At 46.9% G+C, this 18,346-nt stretch overlaps 1 protein-coding gene across 5 annotated transcripts in view; it reads right to left on the minus strand.

The window, feature by feature from the left end:
• Window positions 1-18,346, minus strand: part of LOC115408986 (tripartite motif-containing protein 16-like) — a 50,603-nt gene that overhangs the window by 8,779 nt on the left and 23,478 nt on the right. For 2 of the 5 annotated variants that reach the window (XM_030119940.1, XM_030119937.1), the window contains exons 1-2: window positions 6,536-6,582; window positions 2,572-2,805 (exon numbers count right to left, since the gene is read on the minus strand). The exons of 2 other annotated variants lie outside the window; for them this stretch is intronic. The gene's annotated coding sequence lies outside the window, so the exon portion shown is untranslated. Of the gene's footprint in view, window positions 1-2,571; window positions 2,806-6,078; window positions 6,178-6,281; window positions 6,305-6,535; window positions 6,583-18,346 lie in introns of those variants that run through there. One more of the 5 variants, XM_030119938.1, reaches the window with a different exon arrangement.

The raw sequence follows: 18,346 nt of genomic DNA on the forward strand, positions 1-18,346 counted from the left end.
ACCTATTTAAGGAGTCAATAAACCAGAACATCACTGATACCAACCAACTGATCTACACCATGGAATCAGTAATCCTGGAGATGCTTGCCTACAAGATGAACAGCATGAGTAGCCAGAAGTCAGAGCCTCCATGGAAAAAAAGGCTTGAGGCAAAGATCAAGGCAACACGGAAAGAAGTTAGCCTCCTGACTAGAGTTGAATGATTTTGGAAAATAATCTAATTATGATTTTTTTTCTTCAATACTGTGATTGCGATTCAATTTATGATTATTTTTCCTAGGTCCTCTTCTCATGTAAATTTTAATAAACACAACCAATAAATCATTCTGTTTCATCATAAACAGTATCAGATTTATTTAATGTGCAAACTGCAACAAAAAAGAATACAAAACTTTGGCTTGACCCATTCAACATGGCAAAATTCTTTACCTGTAATGAAACGTGGTATGTAAACGTGGACTGCACTTCTTCAACAATGTCTTAACATAACAGTGTATAAAAAAATGAGATGTATGGAAGATATGGAACAATTAAAATCGCTGATCCAGTCAGTAACATCACCCATACACCATACGTTCTGTCCCCCATGATGTTCTGCCAACGCCTGAACCCCCCTTAGCCAGATCATCACCAAGAGTGGATACAGGTACCGATTCCGCAGTGGAGCAATCGTCAGCCACCTCTTCTACATGGACGACATCAAGCTGTATGCCAAGAGTGAGCAGGACATGGACTCCCTGATTGACCTCAGCAGCACTGACATGGGGATGTCACTTTGACTAGATAAGTGTGGGCAGATGGCAGAGGTGTGAACTCCAGTCACATGACTTGGACTCGAGTCTGACTCGAATCACGAATTTGATGACTTTCTACTCTACTTGAACATTTTTTAAAAGATTTGAAACTTGACTTGGACTTGATCACCAAAGACTCGAGACTTCAACTGGACTTGAGTCCTTTGACTCGAAATGAACTGCTGCTTTCACCCAAACACAGATTTAAAAAAAGTATGTTAACGACCACTCTGCAACTCTCTCTCTCTCTCTCTCTCTCTCTCTCTCTCGCTCTCTCTCTCTGTATATGTGATGTGCACGTGCACAGACAATATGATTGAATGTACTGCAAGTCTGCAATAATGTGGTTTACTTTTTTTTTTTTCCCTTGTCCTGTTCAGCAGCTGAGGTGTGCAATATTGTATGATTGTAGCCTTTTACTGTCCGAAGAGATTGTAATGTTAGCAGCAGGACGAGACTGAATCTCCTCCTGCTGCTGCCTTTATTTAAAGCTGGCGTCCGGACAGGACCGGAACGGAAAGCGAGAGAAAGAAAGAGAGAAAGATAATGAGAGGAAGAACGGGGGGGGGGGGGGGGGGGGGGGGGGGGGGGGTTACAACCTATGTACAAATTCACAACAAATGCAAAACAGTGTTGTCGATGCACCACACGCAGCCAAGAACAATCCCAAACCAAAATCTAGACAACACCAAAACAGAGCCAACAACCAACACAAAAACTGACACAACCATACATATATATAATTCTTTTTTCTTTTTTTCCCCCCAGACGAACCATAGTAGTGAACAGACTAGTAACTAGTACTACAGATCACCATTAGTCTCACCACCACAAGAAGACAAGGTAACCGAGTATGTGAAGAGTGATTAAAGATCAGCGTGATCATGCAAATATGATGGGAATAGTGATGGTGATAGTGATCATGCATATATGACCTCTGACCCCTGAGAAGGCCAGAAGCAGGCCAGAGAGGCCCTCAGAGCCCAGACAGCCGGCGGTCATCCCAGAGCCCGGATCCAAGCCGCCCCCCCAGGCAGACGCCCACGCTCCATCCCAGAGCCCGGATCCAAGCCACCCCCCCAGGCAGACGCCCACGCTCCGGTTCAGAAACGGGGCAGAGGAAAGCCCCGGCCGGGGACCCCGGCGGTCCCGGGGCCCGGGCCCCGCGGAGCCACGACCGGCAGGAGCCGATCCATCCCGGGCGCCGGACGCCTGGGGCGGGCAGAGCCGAGAGCCCAAGGCCCAAGAGCCCAGGAGCCGACCCCCCCCACACAGGCAGAGGGCCATGACCTTCCCGGGAGAACCGGCCCACACGGGCGGCTACCCACCCCAAGCCAGTACACCCCCCAGCGCTCCGGCCACGTCCCCCGAGATCCAGGGCATCAGCCCCCCCGTCCACCCCCCGACCCACCCCTCCCACCCTGTCCTCTCCCACCTCACTCCCCCCCACCCCAACCCAACACTTACACCCACTCACTCACACTGACACACACACACGCATGCACACACACACACACACACACACACACACACACACACACACACACACACACACACACACACACACACACACACACACACACACAAAGTCAACCCTACCCCAAACACACTCACATTCCCACGTCATCCAACCGTCATGTCCTGTGGGAGACACCCCCGGAAGGCAATGGAACACCAAACCCCACATCCAGGACCCCCCGCCTCCCACATAATGTGGTTTACGAAGTACAGCACGTACTTTACATTGAGCGACCCGGGCTACTCCGTGGCTGTATACCTGGTGGGCACGAGGAGTGATGGCAGGACGAGACGCGGCACCTCTACGCCGATAAGTCCGGTTCCGAGCTCACATTTCGGGGTCAGGCCGAGCCGAGGAACCCCGCGCTGTGCCACCCTGCTGCCCTGGATACAGTCGTGTCCTCGGAGAGAGTCGCCAGCAGACGAGGTGAGACAGAGGAAACAGAGGCTGCTGCTGGAGATGTTGCACGGGAGAGTTCTATGAGCATTAATTCTGGGGAAAAAAGAAGTTAATTACGTTGTAGAATGACCATAAAAGCACCAGCAATCTTTATTTAGAATTAACTTGCTGGTTTATTCTCATTCAAGAGCGATTTTAATATGTCTAATATGTAAATTATTTATGACTTTATTCTGCTCAATCTCAGTCTCTCACCACAATGCAATATTCCGAGATGACGGCCCGCGGCAAGCATTTGACTCTTTAGAAGACAATTTATTTAACAGGGGCCTCAGAAGAAAGATATCATGAAAAGACTGGATGGATTGAAGCATTGCAGATGGATTGCAACAGTGCAGAATTTTTAAAAGCTGTAGCATCAAAGTTAATTAAGAAAGAGAAAAAGTCTTTGGATCTGTTTACTTCCAGTACTTTCATCCCTTGTCCAGTCAGAACACTTCAGCCTCCAGCATGAAAGCGGATTTGTCTTTCCCAAGTAAACACCAAGCTATAAAAATTTAATTTGGATTTATTTAATTTGCAATGAAGTAATTCCAAATTAAAAACGTCCATGTAATTGTGGCCACCAACACACATCGTGCTCTATTCTGCAGTACAGTTCGTTGTTTTTCCCTCCCCTTGTGGGCACTGGATACCATAGGACAACATATAGTGAACTTGCCTGTACAGCCGGTGCCCTCCCGACTCCCATCGTGCACCCTATTCATTGAATGCTCTGGGTGGTTCTCCACACGCCCCACAGCAGAGATCCCCCATGGTTGAGAAGTATCATTAAAGGTGCATTAAGGAGTTTTTCAATTTTAAAAATACTTATTTTCCACCATAAATATGTTACACATTTTTAATGATGTGTACAATGTGCCCTGACATATTCATTACAAGTACCTCTAACAGCGCTAAATTGTCACTTGAAAGTTGCAGTGCCGGTCCGGCACCAGAATTTTTTTGGGGAGAATTTGAAAGGAATGACGTAATGCACGCTCCGGCTGGTTAGGTTTCGTTTTGTCCGCCATTACTCCATCAGATACTTAGTGAGCAACACCTGAGCAGGATCTTCCAGAAAGTAAGCATAGACTTGCTTCTAGCACTGCCACAGCTCCAGCACAGACTCCACCAGGTAAAAGAAACTTAAATTTTATTCGAGCACTACTAAAAGAGCGAGGAAGGAGTTCCCCTGTTCCGTGCTCTGAAGCCACAGGCACAAGTTTTTCACTAAGCTGCATTATGTCCAAGGCCTGCAGGGGGCGCTGTTTCGCATAAAACGTGCAAACTCCTTAAGGCACCTTTAAGTTTGACATTTACCTTAAAGCTCGTGTTCGGAGTTTCCGTTCGTTTCCAACGTATGTATCATTTTTCAACAGAGCTTAAATGTGTTAGTCTGGTTCGATACTACAATATAATATTAGCATGAAGCAATATAAAAATTTATTTATGAGCCCCGCCTTCGTCTCATAGACCCCCGTGTTATCCGAAAAAGTGCCGGTCAGCGTCAGCCAATAGATTTCGAGCTTCCGCATTCTCGTGCTGTCAATCAACCTGTGCACGCAGCGTCGCAGCCAGAGAGCACTCACACTCGCCCAGGCAGAGGTAAGTCAGCTACGCAGCAGCCGCCGTGCTCACCTCAGATATATCCATGGTCTGCTGAACATCCACCGTAAACAGCTAAACATGTAGGATGCTGTAGGACTCGGAGGCTCTCATTTTCACCCGACAGATAATTCGCGTGCACAATCAAAGGGGCGTGGCTTAGTCGCTCATGAAAGCAGAGGGAGGGCGGAACCTGAGACGTTGGATTAAAAAAAACCTCTCTCTTTCAAAACTCCAGACAGAAGCTTTAAAGGAATACTCTGAAGATTTTGGACCCACGCCCTATCCCTATCATTGACAAAGTTAGACAAGCTCATAAATACTTTTTTGTGTGTCTCTGCGTCCAGTGGCTGGTTCCTGGCTGTTAGCATCATAGTTAGCTTAGCTCAATTGCTGGAAGTCAATAGGAGACAGAGCCAGACTGATGAAAGTGGACAAAATACTCCTTCCAGTGGTCCAGGGGATGGCGTATTAGCATGTGAAGTAAATCCGAATGATTATAAAACATTTTAAAGGACGTGTTTTCTCTTCAACCCTTTAAAATAACGTTTTAATACACACAGACCTGCGCATGCGCAGTGCTCCACAGAAGGATATACCGGCGCACAGCAGTAGCAGCCGGAAGGAGCAGAAGTATATAAAAGTGTGCTCGGTGAGTTTTGAAAACCAGTTCTGGCTAATACTAGGGAAAAGGCATGGGTCTAAAATATTCGGAGTATTCCATTAAATAACAGAAAACACACAACCGTGTTCATGTACTTGTTTTGTTTCACTCTCTTAAACACACACAGACACACAATGAATTTGTTTTAGTGAATAAATATTTTAAAAGCATAGCTAAACTGTGTAAATTCAATGTAACATTACTTTGTTGTTAAAATGACTCGAAAAGACTCGAAACTGAAAGTGTGGAACTTGCGATTTGACTTGAGACTTGTCAGTCTCCACTTGGGACTTGATTCGGGACTTGAGGGTGAAGACTTGAGACTTAGGGTGCTTTCACATCTACTAGTCCGCTAGAGTGGTTCGGTTCGGACATAAATGTCGCAGCTGTCAACTAGTTCAGTTCGCATTCACACCACTTGTCTTTGCAGACGAACTATCCTCTATGACCCTCCAGCCCCTTGGTGGCGCTGTTCACACAATAGTGTGTTTTGGGTGACGGAAGTGAAGTGATTGGCCAGCATGTGTTGCTATGGAAGCTTCTGCCAACCATAAAGCCTTCTCCACAACAGAGTGTGCAGGATTGAGGCCGGTCAACGTTCACACCAGCAGCGAACCGCACTAGAGTCCGCTTGGAAACGCACCGAGACCGCCTTCTGGAGGAGGTCTCGGTACGGTTCTTTGTCCTGGACCAAAACTTACTGGTCCGCTTTCACACCAGCGCAAACGAACCGAACCTGCAGGTGTTGCGGACTCTAGACTGCTTCAAGCGGACCAAATGCTGTAGGTGTGAAAGCACCTTTACTTGTGACTTGCAAATCAGTGACTTGGTCCCACCTCTGGTGTATGCTATCAAGGAGAGGGAAGATGATCACTACTGAAGGGGTTGAACTACCTGAAGGCACCACTGGTGCGTGAATGTGAGTGTGAATGGGTAGATGTGTTAAAGCAGTGTAAAGCGCTTTGGAGTCTGCTAATGCAAAGGAAGAGCACTATATAAGTGCAGACCAGTTACCATTTACCAACATAGGAGATGTGGAGGACAGCAACAAATACCTGGGGATACCACCGGCAAATGGCAACCACAATGAAGAAGCCTGTAGGTCAGCCACAGCTAAATCCCTTCAGAGGGTGAGACAGGTCCTGAACAGTCAGCTGAATGGCAAAAATAAAATCCAGGCTATTAACATGTCTGCCCTACGAGTAATCAGGCACCCAGATGGTATCATATCCTGAACACTGGAAGAGATAAAAGTTACCTATATCAAGACAAGGAAGCTCCTCACAATGCACGGAGGGTTCCACCTAAGTCCAGAGTCCTGAGGCTGGACACGAAGTGCAGTGAGGGAGGCCGAGGACCGGTGAGTGTCAAAACCACCATCCAGGAATGAACAATGTTGTCCTGAGGTGTGTGGACTGCCCATTTCCTTATAGTTGCACTTGTTGCAATGACAAAAAGCTTATCAAGCTGTCAATCAATCAGTTGGAGTGGTAACTTTAGTTTTCTACTCACATTAGTTGAAATCCTGAGCAGACGTCCAATCTCTCTTTCCCGTCTGCCTCACCTCTGTAGAAGTGAAACTAGTTTGTCTGCTTTTCACCTGAGTCACCATGAGGCTCCACCCACTGTTGATCTGAAGGGAGGGGTGGAGGAAATGTAAAGAGAGAGTGTTCAGGGCGTGAACACACACTTTGTTGAACTGCTATAGTCCAGGACTGCAGCAGGCTTTGCAGCACAATGAGAAAAACAGAAGAATTTCGCACCCAAGTTCTCCTGTATGAGCATCAGGTATAAAGTGAAAGGAGCAAGGTCTTCCCTTATAGATGGCAGAGTGTGTTTGTTGTAAAACCTGTAAAGATTCCTCCTTTTCCTGTAAAGTTCCTTCACTCCTGGATGTTCTGCTCACACAAAAACTCAGGCTAAAATGCTATCATGTCAGCACGACTCTCTATGAGGAGTGAAATTAATCTGCACACATTTATTCAGTGACAGAGTTTCTGTAACTCTCTGTAAATAAATGGTTTACTTCTCAGTCAGTCAATCCAGTGATGGAGGGAATTCTGTGGAGATGGAGCACCATGCCTGTCGAGTTCAAAGACACTTCAAACGTTAAACAATCCAAATAGTGAACACTCAGAGACGAGATTTGGGTTTTGGCTGCATCTGCAGATGGGAGAGTACAATGTTCGCTCACAGCGTGAGCGACTCACAGACTGTCTCCGTCCCCCTTCTGATTGTCTTCAGCTTTTATTGAGTTGGGAGAGCAAGCATAGCGTGGGCGTATCTGCCCACAGACATTTCCTAATATGGTAACAGTAGAAACAAACATTCAGCAACACCTGAGAGTCTGAGCTGTCGGGCTCATATCCTCTTGAACTTAGGCTCACATCTGTTCGCACCTCAAGGGTGGGTTCCGCTTCTTCTGATAAGGCAGACTTACTTCTGCGAATAGATGTCTAGACAACATTTTCCGAGAACTGAGTATGGCGAGACTTTCCACGCGCTGTGCAAACTTTCTGCACAGTTACAAAACATTAACTCACACAAGCACTTTGCACAAGCATTGAAGCAATTATCTTACAATGCCGTAGTCAAACAGTGACATCTCGTGGCCACAGGGGGTGTGTACAAAGCAACACCTGAATAAAGTTACGTATCCACAAAAGTGTATTTGTTCTATGCAGTGGCGGGCCGTCAGGGCCTGCAAAGCCTTCTCTGCTGGCCTAAAAAGTATCTGAATTACAGACTGATGTAAATTATATTTTGTCCATAAATAATTAATAAATGATTCCAAACGGTATGTTCCAGTTCCTTTCATAGTTTTCCCGTGGTCGCGCTGCTTCCAGACATGTTTTTTTCATATTAAATCATTTAACCAATCAGATTTCAGGCATCATCTGTTGCTAGGGTCAAAGAAATCTGCCCGAGGCCTTCGCTATCCGTTCCTGATGGCGCAGTGAAGTAAAGTGAAGCGTCAAACAGACAGTTGTTTCAACCAATCAGACAGCTGCTTCAACCAATCAGACAGTTGCTTCAACCAATCAGATTTCGAGTTGGCGACTCAGCGCCTTCTAGCTTCTAACAACAGCAGATCCAGGCCCTCTGATTTACATTCACCAAGAGATACAGTAGGGGGCGCTATGCACCTAAGTTGTTGGTCGCCTACCTCAATTATTCCAAAGAAGAAGAAGAAGAAGACCTGAAGAGAAATAAAACTTAAGCCAGAAATCCCACAGGGCAGCTGGACTTTCAGCCCTGGCTTTATGGAACTGAAACGCACGGATAATCTATATGACAGAGCAGTTGAACTCTTTTTGAGGAAGGAAAGGAGGATGGATTTTGTTTTCAAATAATCGGGATTTTGGTGAGTAAAATGTTCCTCTTTTCCTAAATAATATTGCTGTTTTATTAAGTTGTTGATGCTCATTGTATGTGCACAGATGTAGTAGGAGACTTGTGCACTTCAGCGAAGGCATTTATTCTGGCTGCACAAGTATCTATCTGCTGTGCAACAACTCTTTATGTGCATATCTGCATAATAAGATTTTTTTTTGTAGACAAAATAGTTATTGAGAGGTGGATTGGTTCAGGCGGATCTGTTCTGAAGGCCTTAATGTGAAATGCACGGTCCGCCACTGGTTCTATGTATGTTTGTGTTCATTGGGATTAATGTCTGCTATGGATACGACACAGATCCGATTTTTTCAAATGCGACCCAGGCCACTTGGATATGTGGTCCTAAATCCGATACATATCTGATCTTTTGCCATGCGACTTCAGTCTGAACGGCCAGGTCGCATTTATCCGACCTACACGTCACGATACGGGGTGCCGAAGACGTGTGTCTTACCGTGAGTGTTAAAAAAAGTTCCACTTAGTTAATGTTAATGATGATTCTTCAGCTCGGATCAAAGTTAAATATGGAGTTCCACAGGGTTCTGTTTTAGGACCAATACTCTTCACATTCTCCATGCTTCCTGTAGGAACATCATCAGGGAACACTCCATTAACTTCCACTGTTATGCAGATGATACACAGATCTACTTATCCATGACACTGTTCAGTTTGTCAAATTAGAAGTTTGTCTTAATGACATAAAAACCTGGATGAGTCAAGAGGAAGCTGCCGGTATTTCAGAGCGGTGCTTGCTTAAATCAGTTCTAATCATCCTGAAACTAAACACCATGAATGTTGAACTGTAGGAGCTGACTACCAGAGCCGTTGGCCATCTGCAGCTGAGCTGTGCAGAGATCAAACTGCTGAAATTGGTCAGGTGATGGCGAGCCAGAAGGCGCGAGAGCCTGAAGACTAGTAGGGCAATTTTCAGTGCAGCTGCCCTTTGTTCTGCCCCACAACTCATTCGCAGGCCAGTGAGGCCACTTCTTAAAGAATACATCCCCTTCCCAAACTTGGACTTCCCTCTGGATACTTACGAGTGGGACCTGAAAACTTGTTGCTTCTTCCACCCGACACACGGATTTCTATTCATGTGATTACTGGCAGACAACGATGCGCTTCATTGTCTGAACTAGACATGGACATATAGGTTTTTATCCATTTGAACATTCATTTGTTTTCTAAAACTATCAATTTATTGGTTGTGTAGCAGCATAGAGGTGTCTGCTGTATGTGCTGTATGCAGGCCAGTGCTGATTGGCTGCTGATGAGGTGGCCCAGTATAAAAGCAGCTCCTCCCTCCAATCTTCCTTTGTAGTAGATGGGGGGGCTTTATTAAGGTTTTCACAGACGGGTCAAGGGACCCAGAAAGTGGGAAAGTAGGTTGTGGAATATACATTCCCCATATCCACATCTGTCAAAGCAAGAGATTGTCTGATGGAGTCTCTATTTTGTCAGCAGAGCTGATAGCGCTACTGTGGGCCCTGTGGTGGGTTGAGGAGGGGGGATTTCGCAAGGTGGTCCTGTGTTCAGATTCTCTTTCATCTCTGATGGCACTAAGGGGGGCTGAGGGAGGACATGCCAGAATGGAGATAGTTGGGGAAATTCTAATGGTGGTGTCCAACCTGGAGAGAAGGGGATGTAGTGTTGGGTTTATGTGGGTGCCATCACATGTAGGGATTGAAGGAAACGAGGTGGCAGACAGGGCAGCAAAATACAGCTTAGGGAAGAAGGAGGTGGATATTAGAGTCCCTTTAGGGAAAATGGAGTGCCGAAGCTTTATTAATAAGAGAATCCATCGCCAGTGGCAGCAGGAGTGGGAGGGAGACAGCAGAGGAAGGAAGCTTTTTCAGATTCAGCCATTAGTGCATCCTACAAAGAGAGTGTATATGAAGAGGGCAGAGGACGTCAAATTAACAAGGCTTAGGCTCGGGCACTGTGGGTTAGCCAGTGGGTTGATGCTAATAGGGAAACATCCGGATGGGAAATGTACTCTCTGTGAGTGCTTAGAGACTGTGAGCCATGTCTTAATGGTATGTCCAGCATACACAGACCAGAGGAGAATATTATTTATAAATCTGGAAAAATTGGGTCTGAAAGCATTTTCTCTTTTTACAATACTGGGTGAGGGATTGAGGGACAGGGAAATTGCACGGGCAGTAGTTCTTTTTCTTATGTTAACGGGTCTGTATAATAGGATATAGATCCCAGAAGGTGAAGATGTAATTTGCGGGATTCACTGGGGGTGGCAGCAATGCACCAATGTTGTGCACAGTCTGCCGGAAAGGAAGAAGAAGAAGAAGAAGAAGAAGAATCTTCCTTTGTGCCCCTGCTGACTGGGTCAGAGGTCGCTGACTGACAGGTATGGCAGAACACTGCTTCAGTTGACGTCTCTCTCATCATGCTAAGGCACGGGCGTTTGCTTGCAGGGTGCTGCTTGTGTGCTGCTCTGTGCTGCTTCAGGTGTGGTTTCAGGCACTCCTGCATTGTTTGGCTGAGGTGTTTTCTCTCTCTCTCTCTCTCTCTCTCTCTCTCTCTCTCTCTCTCTCTCTCTCTCTGCAGTGGCTAATGCTAGCGTGGTCGCAGGTGAGGTGCTGGTGGCTGGAGCCCTCGCTCCCTCCCTTAGTGTTTGTGTGTGTTCTCACTGCTGTGAAAGGTATGCTCCCCTCACATGTAGCACCATATTCGCTTGCCACATCATTAGCAATTACAGCAATAATCATCCCTCCTTTGATCCAGGTGCTCCTGTAATCTGTTCCTGAGGTCATTGCTGCCTTGTCTCCAGTGTGCTTTGTCTCTAAGCCTGCTAGTCTGGAGCCACTCATCCCAAGCTCCTCTGTATCACGGCAGCAGCCGTGTGACTACAGTGGGCCAGCGGCTCCTCTGTCTACTGGGTGGAACTAACCTCCAGGTTTGAGAGTGTGGCTGGCACGTTCTTAGTTTGGGGGGTTGTTCCCCCCCTCCCCAAGTATGAATTAATGAGTGAACGTGTGAGTGTGTGTGTGCGTGTGAAGGTGCTTTTTTTATTGTATCATTAGTGTGTTTTTCTATTTCTTTGTTAATTTGGTTTATTGTTTCACTTGTCAACTCGTAAGTGTTTTATTTTCCTTCCCCCTTCAGCGGCTGGAGGTCAGTGGTGGCGTGCTGGTGCCCGGAAGGTGGCATTTTTCGTTGTTTGCCGTGTGCGGTGGTGGTTTGCTTCACTGGGTGTGGTTTGATTTGCTTTACTTTTGTTTAATGAATCGCTCCCCTCCGCATTAGCTTAGGCCCATCCACTAGGCCTCAGCCGAGAGTAAATTCACCCCATTGTTGAACATTGTTTTAATACAGGTATCACGCTGGGCTGCTAGTTGGGGAATGATGTTTAACTCTTCTAAAACAATAACTGTGTTCATCTCAAAGTGTTGCCCACAGCTAAGGCCAAAGGGCATTTCCTTCATGAATGCCTTTATACCTTTCTCTAAATCCTGCACATACCTAGGAGTGGTCCTGTCTGATGATCTGAAGTTTAGGGAGCATATACGTCATATTTGTGTAAGAGTTAATAAGGAACTTTTTGTCTTGAAAGCCCTAAGTCAATATATTCCTCGCGAAGTCCACCTTCTAACAAGGTTATACAAGGCCATTATTCTGCCTCATCTTGAGTATGGTTCTATTGTGTTTGCTGGAATTGGCCAGGTTCTATCTGAAACTTTAGAGCACCTTCAGCGCAGAACTATTAGACTTATTCTTCACATTCCTGTTCGGGAATCTGTCTCAGAAGAAGCCTGTAACGTTCTTTCACTGGACAAGTTGAGATTTAGACGGAACTTTGGTGGCTTGTCTTGCCTACAAACTGTTAACTAAGAATGCTCCACGGGCCATGTTGAACTTTGCTCCTGTTCTGCGACAGAATACTTATGATCTCAGGAGACATTATAATGAACTTGATTGTCAATTCTGTCATACTGGTGTCAGTTCTGAGCTTTACCGAAGGTCTCCATTTTCTCTCTGTGTTGCAATATTGAACATTTTGCCAACAAACTGTGTTGTGCACCATGCTACCTTGGGTGCTTTTAAGATGTACTTGTCAAAGTTTCGTGACAATGTCCAATTTTGTTCATTTCCTCTGTAGTCAATATAAAGACTAGGCCAACGGCTACATGCCACGGCCAATATCAATAAAAACTGTCTACAACAACAACAACAACAACAACTAAAAAGTCAGAACACCAAAACCCTGGATAAAGAGGTTCTCTTAGCCGGACCACAGCTGTGACTGAGGGATCACAAAGAGAACTTCAATCATGGCTGATCCATTGTTCTAATGAGACAACCTGGACTAAATGGGTGTGAACAGTTTCTAATGGCATGTTTCCTCCTCCCCTACGCTACTCGACTCTACCCCGCTTCTGGGCGTTTCCATCAGCCTGCTTTAACGCAACTCGCGTAGGATTTCCGGCTCTGCTCTGGCCACGGGTCTTGTCAGGCTGAGTCGGGCTGGAAATGTTTATTTTTTTTATTTATTTGATGGGGACAGTGCACATTAATAAACGTCTGCATTGCCAGACAATAACGGGCGTAAATTTACCGGATTATAGCCACAAGGCTAATTTACATCCTTAGTCCCTAGGCAGATACAAGAAGAAAAGAACACAATTAGTACAAAGGAAAACATGTTAAAAATAGTCAGTGGTTACAAGACTGGTTTGCTTTAAGCCACACTTTAAGCTGAGCTCTGAACAGAGGAAGAGTGCAGCATTCTCTGACAGGGAATGTGACATCAAATATACTGGTCGCTGATGGGTCAAAATCACTGACCAATCAGCAACCAGCTATGGCTCCGGCAAAACCCAAAACACCGCCTTGTTTAAAGCACTGATATGGAGGAGAAAAAGAAGAGCAACGGACGGTAAATTAACAAAATAATAGCAATAAAAACTACTTCAGCAATACAGTAACTCCATGGTTTGTTGGGGAGATTCAGATGCTCATTTGTTTGGTGGGGGATGAAAAGATCCAGCCGGAGTTTGGTACTGACCGAAGTTTTTCAAGGCCTTCCCGAGTCGGTGGTGGACCATGGATCCCACCGGACCTCAACCCAATGTCGAAAAAAAACTGAACCAAGGACCAGAACTCAAAGAGTGGAGCTGAAAAGACATGGAGATGGTTCCAACAAATGGATGCAATCTACGGCCACCGACCCGTAAACACTGGAAGAGACGGTGACCACGACTCGGCTACGGGGCTGCTGGAGGCACCGATGGAGGAAAATGGTGAGATTTTGGCAGACAGAGTTTGTTATAAGGTAGAAAAATGTTATCTGGGTTGAGAGTTTGTGTAGGAATTTATTTAGACGCTGCTACTCACAGGAGTTTGCAGTCATTGTCCTTGGAGTAACGTAATCACACTCAGAATGCCAGCAGTAAACGCTGCTGAGAGCAAATGTAACGCCTATTTCATAAAACTACTGGACAAAGTTTCAGCTTCTCAGGCATTTTTAATTCAAGCAAATGCACAAAGATCCTGTATCTGATTCCTTTCCTTCACGTAGTGTACAGCCCATTCCCAATAGGGCTGATACACTTTGAGTTCCTTTGAGGTGGAGCAGGAGAATTGTCTTGGATGCGTGTCCACACAGCGAGTCAATCAAATCAAATACCACACTTTCTCCGTTTCAGTGCGGCGACTCATTTATTTTCTTCTGATGCATATACAAATCCACCGTTCTCAGGTCAAGCAGAAGCAGGAAAGCTCAACAATACAGTTCCACTTCCCACGACCCCACACGCGGCTCAGACACGGTAGAAAGACTGTTCACTGTCCCTCTCTGCACACCTGCCCCTGATCACCTGTGTGATCAATTTATACTTTCCCCATACTGCTCCCCCTGGTGGTTAATGAAAAAAATATATAAATTGGCTCCTACACGTAGTGAAATGAAATGTGTTTTTCCCTTCAGTATTATGTAATAAAGGACTTGAGATGGTCAATATTACAGCTCTTGAATCAACTGTAAACTCACATTTTTTGTACATTTTTTTGACAGCAATGTTCTATTAAAGGGGCTGTATCATGCTTTTTTTAGCTGGTCCAAACCCTAGAAATGGCATTAACATGGTAATAGTTTATTTTTGGCGCTAAGGAAAAGTCATTTTGTGTGAAATAAAATATTTTCTGGGGCTAATTCTGAAACCCGGAAGAGAAAACGCTCCGTTTCACTGAAAATCCCGCCTCTCCCCCTGTGGACTTTGACTGACAGCGTACTTCAACCAATCAGAGCTTCAAAACAAATATGCTGGCTAGCTTTAGCTCTTCAGCTCTAGCTTCTTCACACGCAAAAACGTCTTTTCCTGTGAGAAACTCACCAAGTGCAGACCCTTCAGACCCTTCAGACCCTCCAGACTCTTGCTCTTGCTTGACTGTTGCTTTCAGACAATGGTCAAAGTTTATCCTCGAAATCGGAGTTACAAAAAGCAGCAACGCTGATTGCCGAGGGCCTGCGGGAGGGGGGGGCTCAGGGGAGCCATCTGCACAGTGTGACGTGAACGTGGGAAAACAGAGCGTTTTCACGGTGTGGGAGGGGCTGCCTCTCTGAGCAGCACAAACACCAGGAAAGCTCAAACACACAGGCACAAAGGAAAAAAACGCTTTGGGGTGTTTTAGGTGAGAACATAACTATATAACAAGGTTAAAACATACAAAAAGTGAATTTTGCATGATACAGCCCCTTTAAAGTTATCATACATATTTTAAAAACCCCTCATAAGGAAGTTGTATTTTCTAAATGTAGAGAACATGTTAGTGCCACGGTGCAGGTGACCCAAGCGCAGGCAGCACCGGTGGAGTTGAAACTTATTTATTTCCAGGAAATGCAGGAACTCAGGAACTCAGAAAATCAGGAACACAGGACCGAATGGAGCTGATGCAGGGCATGGACACACAACAGAAAACACGGACAGACCCACAAGGAACCGACAAGACAAGTGAGGGGAGAAGAGCTTAAGTAGGGGGAGACACAGGTGCCACACATTAAGGCGGTCACGAGGCAGGCAGGAGAACAAGAGGAGCAGACATAAACAGGTGAGGCAGGACAAACAAAGGACAAAACGGGCCCTGAGCAACTCCAAATGGCCACAGGGACACACGGCGTAACAGTTAGGGCTGCGTTTGAACCACAATGAATAGTTGTTTTTTTTTTGTGTGTGTGTATTCTGTTTCATTTAGGGGGGAACAAACACTGATATCAAGACAAACGCCATCCATCCATCCATCTTCCACCGCTTATCCGGTACCGGGTTGCGGGGGCAGCAGTCCAAGTAGGGATGCCCAGACTTCCCTGTCCCCAGACACTTCCTCCAGTTCTTCCGGGAGGATCCCAAGGTTTTCCCAGGCCAGCCGAGAGACATAGTCTCTCCAGCGTGTCCTCAGTCTTCCCTGGGGTCTCCTCCCGGTGGGACAGGCCCGCAACACCTCCCCAGGAGGCATCCTAAACAGAAGCTGAGCCTCCTCAGCTGGCCCCTCTCGATGTGGAGGGATAGCGGCTCTACTCCGAGCTCCTCCCTGGTGACTGAGCTCCTCACCCTGTCTCTAAGGGAGCCCAGCCCCCCTACGGAGGAAGCTCATTTCAGTCGCTTGTATCCGGGATTTTGTCCTTCCGGTCATGACCCAAAGCTCATGACCATAGATGAGGGTGGGAACGGAGACTGACCAGTAGTAGTTGTAGATAGATAGATAGATAGATTGATAAAACTTTATTAATCTCCCAAGGGAGAAATTCAGGTGTCCAGCAGCACACAAATCATTCACATGCAAATAATAAATAACAACAGTTCAATAAATACAAGTGCTCGGATTGTACTTAGTTTGGCTCAGGCACATCTGTTATACAGCCTGACTGCTGAGGGGATGAACGACCTCTTGAAGCCTCAGTTCTGCAGCGCAGTGACAGGAGCCTGTTACTTCGCTCACTTTTTTGAGCTGCAACTGTGTCGTGCAGTGGATGTTTGGAGTTCCTCAAGATACTCTGCATTAGAGCCCCCATCCTCCTCTCCAAGACTGCTCCAACAGAGTCCACCTTCCTCCCCATCACAGACACACACCTCCTAATCAGTCTGTCCAGCCGATTGCTGTCTCTTTTTGTCATACTGCCGCCCCAACAGACAACCCCAAAGAAAACAGCACTTGCAACAACAGACTGGTAGAAAATGTACAGCATGTCACCACACACGTCAAAGGATTTAAGTCTCCTCAGGAAAAACAGCCTGCTCTGTCCTTTCTTATACAGGGCCCGAGCTGCTCTGACCAGTCCAGTTTGTGGTCAAGGTGCACACCCAAGTATTTATAGGTGTGAACAACCTCAATACTCTCTCCGTCGATGATGACAGGTTGATGAGAGGGCTTCCTGCCAAAGTCAATGATCATCTCCTTCGTCTTAGTGGTGTTTAGAATGAGACCATTGTCCCTGCTCCAGGTGGTGAATCCCGCGGTGAGCTCCCTGTACTCCTTTTCATCCCTACCCTTCACACATGCCACAATTGCAGTGTCATCTGAATACTTCTGCACACGACACGCAGCAGATCTGTGAGCAAAGTCAGCAGTGTACAGTGTGAAGAGAAAGGGGGATAGTACAGTCCCCTGCGGTGCACCAGTGTTGCTCATCAGGGTCCCAGATACACCCCCCCCCGAGCCGGACGTATTGTGACCTCAGAGTCAGGTAGTTGTGGATCCAGCGAACAAAGAGAGGATCCACTCCCATCCTCTCAAGCTTCCCCTTCAGTAGCTGAGGCTGGATGGTGTCAAACGCGCTTGTAAAGTCGAAAAACATCAACCTCACATAGCCTCCAGCTCCCTCCAGAAAGGAGAGCGCCCGATGGACCATAAACAAGACCGCATCGTCCACTCCCATGCTGTCCTGATAGGCGAACTGAAGGGGGTCCAGCCCCCCCTCCACTTGAGGTTTGAGCAGCCGGAGCAGCAGCCTCTCAAAAGTCTTCATTATCACGGATGTTAGGGCCACTGGTCTGTAGTCCTCCATCCCTGCAGGCCTGGCCCCCCTGGGCCCTGGGACGAGGCATGAGGTCTTCCACAACGCAGGGACACGTCCAGTCTGAAGACTCCGATTGAAGATGGTTTGGAGAGGCACAGCCAGCTCTGACGCACACTCCTTCAGCAGCCGTGGTGATATCCCATCAGGCCCTGCAGCTTTCCGTCCATGGAGCCTCCTCAGCTCCACACGCACCTCCTCCACAGTGAAGGCCGGCGCGTCAGCAGAGGTGGAGCAGCCGCTGGGTGGAGGAGAGGAGCAGGTCACAGCAGCAGAGGTGGAGCAGCCGCTGGATGGTGAGGAGGAGCAGGTCACAGCCGCAGAGGTGGAGCAGCCGCTGGATGGTGAGGAGGAGCAGGTCACAGCAGCAGAGGTGGAGTGGCCGCCGGGTGGACATCCGTTAGTGTGTGTGTTTGTACAGAGTCAAACCGGTTGTAAAAACGGTTGAACTCGTCCGCCATGTCCACATCACCAGGGGTTACACATCCCTCCTCCTTGAAACCAGTAATGGTTCTCCTGCCCTTCCAGACCTCTCGGGAGCTCTTATCCTGCAGCTTCCTCTCCAGTCCTGCTTTGTACTCCCTCCTGGCCCGTCTCATGGCCCTCCTCAGGTTATGTTGAGCAGTCCTCATTCTCTGCCGGTCACCAGACTTAAAAGCCTCCTTTTTACAGTTCAGCAGATGTTTTGTGTCGCTTCTGATCCACGGCTTGTTGTTTGGGAAGCAGCGCACAGTTGTCAGGGGCACTACTACATCCGTGCAGAAATGTATGTAGTCTGTGACACAGACCAGACTCTCATTGATGTCATTGTCCAAGTCTGAACCCACAAGCAGACATGGACAATGACATCGATGAGAGTGTGGTCTGTGTCATGACCATAAATGAGGGTGGGAACGGAGACT

This window comes from Salarias fasciatus, chromosome 22 (genome assembly GCF_902148845.1).
Source record: "Salarias fasciatus chromosome 22, fSalaFa1.1, whole genome shotgun sequence".
NCBI lineage: Eukaryota > Metazoa > Chordata > Actinopteri > Blenniiformes > Blenniidae > Salarias > Salarias fasciatus.